Here is a 14,803-nt window from a genome sequence, read left to right as displayed (position 1 = left end):
TTATGGGCTCTTCATTGTAGATGTTGGGCTCATCTACAAAAATAAGAGGATCGGAAAGGGCAGGGGCAGGGTCAGGGCTTGAGGTCGAGGCCTCCTCTTCCATTTGGCCCTCTTGGAGAAGGAAAATAAAGGTCATTTCCCAGGATAGGAACCTATTTCCTATGTTTTTGATGACTCCACATGCTAGGAGGTCATCAGTGTCCACCTCTTTAAACCCTAGGGGTGTGAGCTGGGCTCGAAAGCGATCTAAACACTTCACGAACCTGGGTTCTTGATTGAACAAGTACTTCAAATAATCAATTGGGACCCATCTTTTTGTAGACTCATCAAGTTGATATGCAAAACTCGTGATGTAGTCTTGCATGTACTTGATAAGGTCTTCAAAATTGTCTCAGGCTCCCAAGGAGGTGCCTAGGACATCTATGCTCTTATTAAAAACTGGAAATAACTCCTCCTCTCTATCAATTAATGGAGTACGTATGGAAGATGAAATCATGGAAGGCAGACCTAGCAGAATCCATGGTAGTTTGGTAGCTAGGAGAACTATTGCTATGATAGTGAAACTTTGAATCTAAAGTAACTTTATAACCTACATATACCCAAATGTTCTAAACATAAAAAACAAAAAGAATTATAAATTTTTTGGGAAAAACTTGACATTGACATGAAATAAAGCCATTCAAAACATCAAAATTAATTGCACCGCTATTAATTAGAAAATGCCAAAATCCACAATTGTTCCATCCCATATTGTTTTAAATCTTCAATATTGCAAGAGGGATAAAAGTGGCACTATGCACGAGCTTGTCTGCATGCTTTCCTACCTTTGACCATTTAAGGTAAAGTGAAAGGACTCAGACATGCCATCCTCCATGACCAATAGGTATTCCCGCACGTCCCTAAGAGTCCGTTGTGACATGACAGTCACATTCTTAACATCTTCTAAATGGGAACCAATACATAAACTTACCCCTATATTATCATCATCGTTAGAGTCAAGGGGGAGCCAATTATAAGCAGATCACCCTTTTGTTCACCTGACCTGCATTCCCAATTCACCCCAAGCAATTCCTCAAGGGCATTCTCATGTAGGCACTTGCATGACCACATGGTTTTTGTCCTGTGCATCTGAATATTCTGAAAACAAGAGCCAAAAATGTGCAGAGGCATAAACCAAGACAACCTTACCCATTTAGAGCCAAATGTAAACTTCATGGCCATGCCCACATCCTTTGCAATATTTTCCTTGTATGATTGCATTGTTCTTGTGTCCACCATGCTGCAATCCATGTCTTCAAGCATGCATTTGCCTTCCTTAATCCTCATGAATGGCAGTAAACTTACCTAAGAAGCACTCGACTGGTTCCCACTCCTCAAAGTCTGAAGGAAGTACATATGCTATGCACAAGTGCTACTTTAAAATACAATTTCAAACTGACTCATTACACTGGTTCTATTTCAAAATACAATTTCAAGCTGACTTATTACACTTCAAAATATTACACAAAATGCAGACTTACAATGCGATGGTATTGTTGATTGATTACTTGATGGAGAAAGGCACATGTAAGGCCCCATGTAGATGTGTTGCACCTTTGCAAGCAATCCTTTCTTCCTAAGCTTGAACTTCATGATATGGCCCTTCCATTCACGCAAAAGATCACCTCTTTTGCTCTTGGGAAGCTTATGTGGACCCTTGGGAGATCCTCTCATGACTATCCAATCATTCAAGCTGTAGGTGCAAGGCACCCATTCACCCAGTGCATTTTTGCTCTTGTGGGACATAGAGTACATGTATGGTCTCCTCAATCTTCATGATGACATGTAATCTATCCATCCATTGATATCTATGCACTGATACCCAACTAATGCAATCTACCCACTAAAAACTGTTCCACTGATATCCACTTATGCAGCCCACTAATACTCGTTAAATAGTGAATGGTCAGGATGGTCGGGTTTATTACAAGGTGCTTCATATGGCAATAAATTTGAAAAATAGCCTAGAAGGCTTTACAAGGTTTTTTATGACAATAAATGAGCTTAAATATTTATACAAATGCAATAAAAATAACCAATAAAGATTTACAATGAAATAAAATGACTACTATAATCATCAAGCTCCAATATGCCCCATTGTATGTAATTTGTCCACTGATATATATAATCTGTCCACTGATATCTGCTATCTGCTCATGCAATCTGCCCACTAATAAACTTCTTGGTAAATGGTAAAAGGTCTTATTTAATAGCATGTTATGAGTGTGAAACCGCATGTGAGCGAAGGGACTGACAACGATTAGGAACTAGTTAGAAAAATTTGAGCATAGCTTCGATTGGCAACTTGGAGAATTGTCTCTCCTCTAAGGCAATCTAATCTATGCTAAACCAACCGTCGAAGCGAAGAAAAATAATAAATAATTTCTTTTTCTGTGTTCATTTTAATGCGCTAGGGTTTAAGAGGCTTAAATATGCAAAAGAAGGGGTTTTGATGTAGAGGCTAAACCTACATGTGAGAGAAATAAAGAGCAAGTATCTAAAGAAAAGTTAACATTTTTCAATTTAAAAGATGAATATATATAAAAATATTATCTCACCTTCAAAAAAAACCATAAATTCACTCTTTTATAATTTTTTAAAAGTATAATATAAAACATGTAAATACATAAAACTTTCTCTCTTTCCTTTGAACTCTCTCTCTCTCTCTCTCTCTCTCTCTCTCTCTACTCCTAATTCTCTCTGTAGCCATAGTCAAGACACCTCATTCTCTCTCTTAAAGTCAAGACACCTCATTCTCTCTCTTAATCTCTCTCTCTCTCTCTCTCTCTCACAACTCTTGTCTTTCCCTCTCTCTCCTCATCCCACTCATTCTCTCTCTTAGTTTATCTCAAGTCTCTCTTTCTCTCCCTCCCATGGCTGCTAAGATTTATCATTATCTCTCTTCATCTCTCTCTCTCTCTCCCCAGGATTTGTAATTATTTCTCTCTCTCTCTCTCTCTCCACACCTCTCTCTAGAGATTTATTATTCTCTCTCTTGATCTCTCTAACAGCAATAGTGGACTAGAAAGTGCAGCTTAGAGGGAGAGATCAACTCCGATAGAGGGAAAGAGAGGGAGAAGGTATAGAGGGTGCAACTGAAGGATGAGAGAAGCTGCAAGAGGTGCTATAGCTAGGAATGGAGGGAGAAAGAGTAGAGGGGGATGAGCAGCTACTCCAGTAGGTGTTGTAGCTAGGAATGGAGGGAGAAAGAGCAGAGGGGGATGAGCAACCACTATAAGAGGTACTGTAGCTAGGAATGGAGGAAGAAAGAGAAGAGGGGGATGAGCAGCTACTGCTATAGCTAGGAATGGAGAGAGAATGAGCAACTGCTACAGGAGGTGCTGGAGAGGGAGAAACACTATGGACCAGAGCAGGAGGAGGCAAAGAAGATGCCAAATAAGTTCCCACGTTTGAAAACTGGAGGGAGAATGGAGCTGGACCAGAGAAGAGGAGGGGGCACGCCTATAACGAGCTGAGAGGGGGGGAAAATTCACCCAAAAGGGCCCACCGCCTCTCGAATGACTTGTAGGTTTGTTTGGGGGAGGTGCATATGGGAGAAAGGTCAAGCATGGGTTAAGGGGGGGCGATGGTTTGAGTGGTCCCTAGTGTAAGAGGAGTAGCCAATAGGGGCTATTTGCAGGTTTTCCAACCCTTCACCTCAACATGGCATTGCCTGACAAAAAGGAGCACTCCCATTGGTACACCTCAAATACCTCACTAATCCCTTGAAATTAATTGGGGGCCCTTTGGAGACCCTAATTCTCCCCTAATGATACTTTTTCTAAGTGATGAGATAACCATTCTTGTGGGCTAGTCATGTGTGTAGTTGTACCTGATTCAACTAATCATACAAGATTATCTTTGTAATGTAGACCAATATTGCTTTGAATGATGATTAAATTTGTTGCTTTTGAGCATTCTACTCATCAACATTGCCATAGATTGCACTTTATCTAGGTCTTTGTTCTCATGATTGATCTCTATTGTTCCTAGAAATTTTGATTCTAAGGTCTAGATCCTCTTCAGTAATTGTGAATGTTTATTCTTCTATGTACATTTCCATTGCTGTTCACATTGCTAAATTATTCTTTGATGGATCCAGATACGGCTAGGCATGTTTTTTGTACATGGGCCATGGAAAGTTTCATGACCATGGATAGAGTATAAGCATGCATATGTGCATTTTATCTAGATTACCATGGATTAGAATTTCACCTAATGTTTGATTGTTGTTGACCTCTATCATATGTTGAGGATAGATTGATGAATCCTTACATGATCATCCCATTCAACAACATTAATGGTAGGATGTACAACAACGTCATTCACAATGTCCCATGTGCTTCTTATGGACATTGTGAATGACACGGTTGTACATTCACAATGTCCGATAAGCTTCTCCAAAACAGGTATATCCTCCATTTTGGACTTTAAGGTATCAAAATTATTGTCATGTAGCTTATTGTTATGGTCAAAGAAAATTATCTTGTCATGCTATGGCACTGGGTTGAGCAACACGTTCCCAAGGAGGAGATCACCTCTAGATTATGGTCATGCTTATGGACTAGCTATTGCTAGCCATGGATTTTTTAAAAATTTCTTATGGATGTTGGCCATGGAGGTTTTCCCATTGGCACATAGCTAAAGTAGATTCATGTTGATGATAGATGCCACCATTGCATGTATAGAGATATGGAGACGATCCGACATTGTCTTTGAAGCTACCATAGAGGATTCAAATGGATTCCCTCTAGGTTGTCATCAAGACATAGCAGTGGGGCTTCACTTGGTGGATGGCTACATGGTTGATAGAGGAGGATCATGTTAGAAATCAACCAACAAAGGGTACACATAGCGAAAGAATGATAGAATAGCCCAAAATCTCACACAGTGTGTGTGGGGGTATGGAATCACAAACTTCTTTACTTAATGTGCATCACATAGATGCAGACTCATCAATAGACAATAAACCAGCCAAATATAGAAACCACAAAAAATAATATATTTCCATACAAAGCTATGGACACAATACAAAGAGATAGATCTAGAGTCCCACCAATGGTGTGGTTCTCTTCCTTCCAATCTCGCATTACTTGAGACAATTGAACAATAGATTCTCTCCACAGCATGAGCTATAAAGGCTCAAATAAAGAACATCAAGTACATACTAGATCATTGTACTGCCTGTGTGCTTGCTCTAAAAGCAAACCATGCACCTCATCGAGGCACATATCAATAGCTTGTGTAATCCTGTACTGTCCCCTCCTGAAGTACAATAACCATCTGAACATGAGACCCTAGGGCACCCCATGGAATCTACCCTCGCGAAGGAGGCAACATGTCCTATGCATATGTCTATGGGATACTTATGGGATACTACCAACAGATCCTTTCCATATGTCATTATGAGAGCCTACTCCCCCATCTCATTAGTAACTTGGCATCATTTATGAGGGAAAAAATTGGTGACTGTAGAGCATGATTTTGTAAATATCTCCATTGCACAAAAAAGTAGAAAAAGATACAATGTGTGCCTTCATGTGGGGTTAGTGCTAATATAGCACACCTTGCGAAGCATAATAGATGATGTTTATTGCTTTTGTCCTTGGGTTTGTAAGTATTTTTAGGAGTTTAATTTCCAATGTGTACTTGCATATAAGTGTAACTTTTTTTTGACATATTGAATAACTTCCAATGTCTAGCATAGTCAAGGACAAATTTCTCTATCAAAATAGTAAAGGAAAATTTCTCATTATGAAAATAGTATTTGCAACTATCTTAGATCAAGTTCATGGAAGAAAATGTTCCATGTTTGTATCATACATCTAGGTTTATAATGTGGAGATTAGTTTGGATATCAACTTGGTTAGACTTTTGGCAAAAAGAGGATAAGTTATGGCTCTTGAGAGTTGCGCTCATCCTCAAATTTCCATTTCCATCCTGATCATTCCTTCAATTTAAGCTTCACTCTGTCCTTTCTCATATGTTCATGGAAATCTATGCAGCAATGTCCCAACTAGAGAGATGAATAATGAAATCAACAAGATCGAGCTGTGGATGGGAAAGACCGCAAGGAAATTTTTTTGTAACAACAAATCGCTCATGCAAGGCAAATACCATCAACAATGATGGAATCTTAGGGAAATTTTGAGGATGTCAGATATTTCTTGCAATCCAAAAAAGACAATCATAACTTGGCATGTGTTTTGAACATGACATCAATGTTAGATAAGTATGTGTATTTAGTCCACTTTGAAAAGTTGCATTACAGTTTAAATTTGTGCTCTTTTGTAGAATCAATTGTGTTTTGAGATATATCTATGAAAAAATAGACTAGTTTTAAAAAGAAGGCAATAATTTTTAGATTTTGCATGGAATCTTTTTTTTGAGAAGCCTTGTAATGTTCTCACTTTGTCTGCAATAGTATTCTCAAGTGGTATGGCCTGATGGCATCCCTGTTGCATGCACTCACCCTAGCTATTATAATGCTAAAAAGAAATAAGGGGTGCAAAATGTGGTAGCAAGGTAGCATTTACAATGTTTTGACATCGCCTATTGAAATAGGAAATCCATAGGGAACACAATCACTCAACTCAAAAGTGACAATTCCACTTAGACATTGGTCCACTTTGGAGGGTAGGAGGAAAAGGCCCTGGTGAGTCTCTTATTGACAAATCATACTTGTTGTTTTGCTTTCTTCAATCTCTAATTGAGGCCACTGTAATAATCCTAGATTGCAACAACAAAGAGGACATCATTAGACATGGGTCCTACACAAAAAATGAGTGAAATGCACAAACAAAATTCCCCAACTCAAAAAACTTAGGTTTAGTAGATCCTGAAGGGCCATCTAGCCAACTCAACAATGTTAATAGAAAGCTTCAGTCTAGCCGCACCATCCCCATCTCCTAGATTTTGAAGGTGGCATGTATTGACCAACAACTCAATCTCCAATTCTCTAACCAGACTATCATTTGGAGATGGCTCTGCTCTTAGAGTAGAGAGCCTATGCTACAAGATCTATAATAGGCTACAAGATCTGGATCTCAACCGCGATGTCTACAACATGCTATTAGATGCTGGCATGTAGTAGCCCGTTATTCTTGGCTGATGCGGAGTGGTTGACTTGGTCATGTATCTTTGCCCTTGCTTTGCATGGGTTTAGTACTCGTTTTGTATAATTGAAACACATGTTCAATCTTTTAGGGTATTTTTATAATTCATGGAACCATATTGACAAAAGAGAGAGAGAGAGAGAGAGAGAGAGAGAGAGAGAGGAGGAGGAGGAGGAGGAGGAGGAGGAGGAGGAGCAAGAAAGATCTTGGGCTGCGAGTCTCAAGAATGGACCATCTGAAATGTAAGAATAATGAACGACACTGTGCCTTTAAAGAATGAGTTCCATCATCGCGAACTAAATGTGAGAGCTCTCAATCGCCATACTATTGACATTAGACAACGAAATATATATACATAATAATACAAACGAGATTCAAGCATAACTGATGACACTGAGCTAACATTATACGTACGTTGATCGATAACAGCGTAGCCTGCACAACCTTAGCCTGAGGGAGAACTTTACAGGGATAGTGAAGACTGCGATTGTCCTTCATGCGGACTTTAAGGTTTAAAATCTCTTCTTCCGATTCTGTTTAGCAGATATGAAAACTCATGCCTTCTCCATTTCCTTCTGTCTTCGAGCAACAATAGGGGGCGGCTGTTTGAGCAATGGGCGGTGAAGGTTGCCATCATTTGAAAGGCACATGGAAGCCCAAGCACGCCGCCATTGCGTTCTCACTCTCGACTTTCCGTTTCTCCGTGCTGCAAAGTTTTCACTTTTGCAGGAGTGTAGTGAACATCCGCAATGACGATGATAAGGACGATGATTGTTATATCCCGGAGTCGAAATGCAAGCTACTGCTGCTTGCGAACAAAAGAATAGGTTTAGCAGGTTCCCTAAGCTGTCTGGATACATAGCAATGGTGCCGCAGCCAGTAGGCTGTTTCTTCAAGACGTGGAGCAGCTGAAAGTGCGTTGTGTGTGAAGATGCGCTTTGCAATGTGCATCAAGATGGGCTTTGCAACGTACGTCAAGATGGGCTTTGCAGGGTGACAGCCTCCGCCTGGGAAGGTCTGTCAATCTAGTCCATTACCACCGAAACCAGTCTGATAATCCGTGGTAAACACATCGATCAATGGCCGAAAAAGGGTGAGCTAATTTGTTTCCACGCGTCTTGAGAAAGAAACCGGAGTCGTCTACTCTAGCATTTGGTGAAGGTGAAAGCTAGAGGAAGCTCATGGAGAGAAGGAGAAAGCGAAGGAGAGGCACTATAAAGGGGTGGAAGAGGGTGATGAGGGAGGGAGCATCAAAGTGCAGGCAGGCAAGAGCGAGAGAAGGTGGAGGTGCGCAACGGTGGCAACGTTGCTGTGGGAATGGGAGGAGGAGAGTCCCCAACGGCTACTACCGACCACCTGTCCTCGCATGCCCTTCACTCTCACGCATTCTTCTTATTTTTAGTACATTCTCCTTGGGATCTCGCCTCACTCCCCCCTTCAGGCCATGCATGACTCACCATTAACGTCCACGATACTTAGGTTATTTTTTGCAAGAGGCTTGGGATGGAGACTACTCTCCCACATCTGTTTTTTCTTCTTGGTCCCTTTCCAATTAGCTATTCTTTTAGAGGCTTGGGATGGTGGAGACTACTCTTCCACATCTTCTATATTGCTAGAGTTGAATGTAATATATTATTGTTTTTTCATTATAATTGTGTAAATTTAAAAATAACAATAAAAGCAAAAGCTCGCACACCTGAGAGACTAGCCTCATGGTTTCATGATTTGCATGGTCGATGAAACAATAATGCGAAAGATCTACATTTGCTTATACTTAGAGATTTTGCATTGACCCCTTTAATTGGCACACCTCGAGATGTTTAGTCCCCTTGGGAAAAAAACACACCCCATGATTCAATTGATGTCTAGGAGTTTCATATTCATAGGATGTGGATAGCTGACAAATGTACAAAAATGAATTTTTAACTACTAAGGGAAATCATGGGCGTGACCAACCTTGTCATGTAAATCACCCTCAGTGATGACCTCACTGGGAAATGTGGGATATTTCTCCCATCTTCTCACTTTGTAATGTGGCTTTAGAGAATCACTTTCACATTTTTGGGGGATGTACTGCAGTTTAGTAGTTATAGAGGTCATTCACAATTGGTTGGTAAGGGCACAGATAGTCATTACACCTAAATCAAAGAGGGTTCTTCTTGGTGACAAGGGCCCTCTTATCAATTTATAGTAATGGGTGTGGAGCCTCGTGTGGGAAAGTATGATCCAATAGATTTGGCATCTCAAGAACTCTATAAATTTTTATTGTACAAGGATATAGGTGACCTTTGTCAAGATATTCAGTGCAGTGTATTGAGCATTTTTTGGTTCTATGGGGCAAATGTAATGGAATTTCGAACAACACTCAATGTCTTAGCTCTTTTTCACTCCTTTTATCTCTTTTCATCAATACAATTTCCTCCTTTCCACCCCAAAAAAAAGAAGTAGCAAAATTAGCAATACCACTTTAATTTTAACAAACAGTTAAAGTACACAACAATAATCAAAATGTAATATCTATTGCCATTGTATTGTTTACAACATTGTATATGGGTATACAATGAAACATGAGTTAACTTTCCTATTATGTTTTTTGAAATCATGATAAATTGCAAGGCTATTTTCAGCCATTGTTGTGTTTACAAGATTCTGTCATGCATACTGTACATGATTAGCCACGATCAAACACTGCCATAGCCATGAAAACAATGTAGTGGTGAGGTACTTCTCACCTCATGAGTTCTTTGGTCATTAAGTTTCATCACTAAGACACAGTAGTGCCTCAATTTCCTAAAGCACTTGTAATATGTGTCGTCAATAAGAGTTACGTGTCATCAACAACAAGAGTATTTGCACTTGTAAACTTTCCTTTGTGCTTTGACAAGGAGTCCTCTAGACATGTAAATATGAATGGATTTGATGTGCCAGGCACCTTATCATCACCCATCATCTTGAGGTGGAATACACCATCAAATTTGCCCTTTTACTCACCAAAGTAGGCATTTAAAACTCTACACAACTTTGTTAACATGTAAGCAACTCCATTAAAAAATGGAGAAATGCTTCAATGCCCACTCAAGGAAGAGGCCTAAATCCTGAGTAGACAAAGTACCTTTTTGAATCCCCCTCTACAATTACCTCCTTTAGGGTACTCTAGAAATTTATCATCCCGTCTAAAGGTGCAAAGTAGGAGACTATTCACATCCAAAATCAGAGCCATGTCATCAAGTTGTCATCTGATAGAGGGGATGGTTCTCTATTTAATTCTAACAGACAAAAAGGTAGTGGTAGCTCCCTTTGTATCTCAACAACTGTGTCCTATATCAGCCGAAGGACCCTCAATTTCTTCTTATGGTCCTAGCCTTTTGTTTGCTCCTCTATTGCTAAACAACCTTGCTAGATTCAAATGCCATAAATTAGCATCCATGTGCATAGTGATCCAAATAAAGGAACACAAAATTTGGTAGCACAAAGGCCTAGGCACGTAATACCAAGCTAAAATAAATGCTAGTAAAAATGAAATGGTCTCATGTACATAAAAAATATGTTGGGCCACCACATTATAATTTCTATGTAATAGTGTTTCATGTCAAAAAATGGTGTGCGTGCTAGTTGGTTAGTGGACGAAGGATTCAAGATTGTTTTTTCTCTACACTTCATAGAGTTTAAATTGCAATTTGAGGGAACATAGGCTTTCATGCAGTATGTAGGCTTTAAAGCAATATGTAGGCTTCCAAGCGGTATAAAGGCTTTAAAGCAACTCAGAGAATTTTAAGTGGTATTTAAGCTTTCAAGCATAGACCATGCTTTAAATTGATTGTTGAACATTAAATTCTACTTTAAAGCTCTAATATATGTTTATATTTGTCTCAGTATCACTTAAAAGTGGTTGAAAGCTTGTTCTACTTTTCCAAAATACTTTGGGCCTATTCAATATTTATACTCAGTTATCACTTACTATTCATCCACAAGAGAAAAAGAAAACAGGTGATGGCCAAAGCCAAAACCAAAAGGTTGTGGACACAAGTATGGTGGTGGCAAAGGGGTTGAGGTTGAGGATGGCATTGACACTAAGGATTACCCTCCTCTTGAAAGGAATGAAGAGTCAAAGCTACAAATAAATTTATTTGAGCTCGACTCATCACTCAATAGTATAACAGGCCACTACCATCCCTCAAGATGAGCCTAACAAGTCCATTGGGTTCTCTTCCGTGGTGAAATTTTGTAAGATTTGACCTAGTAGTATAGATGTGCCCTCTGAATGATGCTTCCATTTCTTCATTCTCTCATCCACAGGAGCTAGGCTGAATCAAAAGCCCAATGATGATGAATGCATGCCATTGTCGGAGTTATTTAAAGGTATGTAACAAGCTAAATTATTTTTTCCAAAAAAATTATGTCCAGCAATCCTTCTTGTGTCATTTAATAACTTTTGACCTATGTAGGTGTAGCTAGCTTGAATAAAAAAATGACGAGAGCTGCATATGATCAGGCTTTCAAGATTCCCAAAAAGAATATAGATTTTGACAATGTCTCTGCTAGTGCAAATTATGGCAAGTCGTAGGCTTGCAAGAAGCTATAAGGTGTAGCCCTATGGTCATGTTTTATGTGCATGAATTGCACTCCTTTCAATGAAAAGTGAGTTTTTTCCTCTTCCAAAATTTCAAGCTCAAGGCTGTTTAATGTCCATCTTCCTTCATATTTTTGAATACATTTTCACATTAATGTCCATCTTTCTTAATGTTTTAAAAAATATTTTTTACATTAATGTCCATCTTCCTTAATTTTTGAAATACATTTTTTTACAACACTAATGTCCATCTTCCTTAATGTGAATCTTTGTTAATGTACATGTGGAAATACCATTTTGTACTTAATGTCTACCTTCCTTAATGTACATGTTTTATGATGTGGAAATATAAAATTCACACTTTCTTTGATGTGAAATTCCTTGCTAGACTATATTTTTTCAATGTGAATATCTAAAGGAATACAAAGTAAAGTACATTTAATTATCATAACAAATACTTCAATATTTTTGTTTTCGATAGTCTAGAAATGATTCACAACTTAGAGTTGCAAGTAATGGAAGTTGTTTTTTATTGCATAGGTGATCACAAGTTCAAGTTGAAACCAATGCTTACAAACAAATACTTCAACATTTTTGTTTTCGATAGTCTAGAAATGATTCACAACTTAGAGTTGCAAGTGATGGAAGTTGTTTTTTATTGCATAATTGATGGCAAGTTCAAGTTGAAACCAATGGTTACAGTTGTTATATACTATCTAATGTGCATATCTCAAATTTGAAATTGAGGAGGAACCCAAGAATGTAAAGGTAGCGAGTAGCAAGTAATGTTTGGGAGCATGACTGTAGAGGTAACAACCTAGAAAAATAATTGTAAACTAAATAAATATAGCACTAATAATTTTAACTTTATCAACGGTACAAATTAATATCGATGGAAGTATGACACTTATTAGCCGTAATATTTTGTCGTTTCCTACCATTTTTTTGCTTACAAAAGGTTGCAAGAGAAACAAGGCCAAGCAAGATTGTTGTCCACAGCTCCTGCATCTAGGATGTTGGGATAAAGTGGAGCATAATTGAGTTGTGAGAGGACGAGGGTGAGGGAGAGATTGTTGATTGTGATTGCAAAACTGATCGGGCGGCTACTTCAATACCTAGTGTAGTAGGGTAAGGATTCGCCAAAACTGCAAGCCAAGGAATGCGATGGAGACTATGGGAGGACAGTGAGATGATAAGATTTTGAAGAGGTTATTTATTCTCTTTTTTGGAATTTGAATCCTAGTTGCGACTTTCAAGTACCACACTTTATGTTCATGTGAGGTGCTAGTTGTGGTTAATCAGCCAAAAGTAACCCGCCATATGGGCATTTCCATGCCGTTAGCAGTGCCTTAATCTTGTTCTCTAGTATTGGTAGGATAAGATCTAGCTTGCATGCATCAAAACATAGGTGGTAAACTATTGCATGGTTGAATCTAAGAATCCATATTATTATATGCATGGCTAACAAGACAATATATATGATACGACAAAGTTGCTAGCTTTGCCTTTGCCTATTTTGAAAGGCTACCCTCTTGCATTGTGGCACCATCTTACTTTGCGCTTTTATTCTCTTCTCCAATGCTCTAAAATATTTGAATGATTAGGATTATGTGGGTCCCTAGATTGTGTTCACTAGGACTCACATGCCATTACAACTTTGAGAATTCCTTGGGTAATGGATCCTATACAATCTATATATATTAGTCAACTTTTTGTAGACTATAATCTTTGAAGTAGTCATGCAGAGTAGCATGCTCATCTGTTACTACTGACAAGCACTCCTCCAAGTAACCATTGTTGGAGAACACTCTAAAGGGTGAGATGGGTCCAAACCCAAGCCTCAATGAGACTAGGAATTTTGGACCATTTCTTGATTTGCATGTCATCCTTGCATAGGGTCTATGATAATCTTCTCTCTATCCTTCCAATTCTATTAGAGCCTTTTTGTTTACTATGTGTTGCCAACATAAGAGCACAATAATGAGGCTATATCATAATTGAGCGAGATGACATAGTGACATTACACTTGATGACTGATATGTTACATCACAAGAGTTCTAAAGCCCCTCATCACTATCAAGGACACGAATTATCTACTTAGGCATTTTTGGAAACACCTAAAGAGAGATATATCACCTTTGATAGTGATAAGGAGCATTAGATATCCTTTGATGTAGCAAAATGGTCCTCTAGTATAATATCACTATGTCATTGGTTTGCATGTGGCATTTATAAAATTCATTTGCAAGCGGCATCTACAACCATACAGTTTGCAACAAGAGAGTTTTCATGAGAAAAGAGAAAGGAAAGAACTTACATCAAATTAAATTCATTAGCTAACAAGATAGTAAGTAATAAACATACTTACAAAATATGTTGGCCAATCCTCAAAGTGAGTGGTATAGTGCAACTTGTGGTAGTACAACATATAATGCATGCAAAAGGAAAAGAGACGACATTGTCAACCACCTCTACCTTTAAGAGAATCCATGCACCTCAGGAGTAGTCCCATCTAGCCCCTTGCCTTGTGAGCAAAGGGACTAGGAACCACTCCCTAGGCTAGGCCTTGGGTGATTCTTAAGAGATGAGGGGAAATCGCCTCTTGAATCCAAAGCATTGACAATGGCCTAATGGGTCCCACCTATGGGCAACGTGGCACTTATAATACCAGCGCTGCTACCACCCATAATGATTGTATTACCAGTGGTGGTAAAGTTACCATTATCAATGGCACTTGGCCCTACACCATCGGTAATAATTAACCTACTAGTGCCATAATCTCACACCAATTTTATTGCTAGTACTATTGCCTTTGTTGGTAGTAGTACTAGTCCTATCGACAGTATACGTCTTTTTATTGGCAACAAATTTATCATCTACTCGCAATGTTGGTCAAATTATCGATGATTGTTTGTTAGTATCCAATTATTTTGTATTGAGAAGGTTTTCCCATCATTGCGTGTGTTCATTTCATGAAAAGAAAGCTCTAGTAATGCTTGAAAAACCACCATACAAATCAATAATCCTTGAAGTGTTGATTGTGGGCAATAGAAAGAAAAACTACTTATCAGAAACAACA

The 14,803-nt window shown here is 38.7% G+C and overlaps 1 pseudogene; it reads right to left on the bottom strand.

Moving 5' to 3' along the window:
- Positions 1–13,576: 13,576 nt before the first annotated feature.
- Positions 13,577–13,696, bottom strand: LOC147889666 (U6 spliceosomal RNA; annotated as a pseudogene).
- Positions 13,697–14,803: the final 1,107 nt, after the last annotated feature.

This window comes from Dipteris shenzhenensis, chromosome 20, assembly GCF_047967505.1.
Source record: "Dipteris shenzhenensis isolate YYH24624 ecotype China chromosome 20, Dip_SZ_1.0, whole genome shotgun sequence".
Classification (NCBI taxonomy): Eukaryota; Viridiplantae; Streptophyta; class Polypodiopsida; order Gleicheniales; family Dipteridaceae; genus Dipteris; species Dipteris shenzhenensis.
Note: the sequence above shows the minus strand (reverse complement) of the source record. Positions and strands in the feature narration are given on the sequence as shown.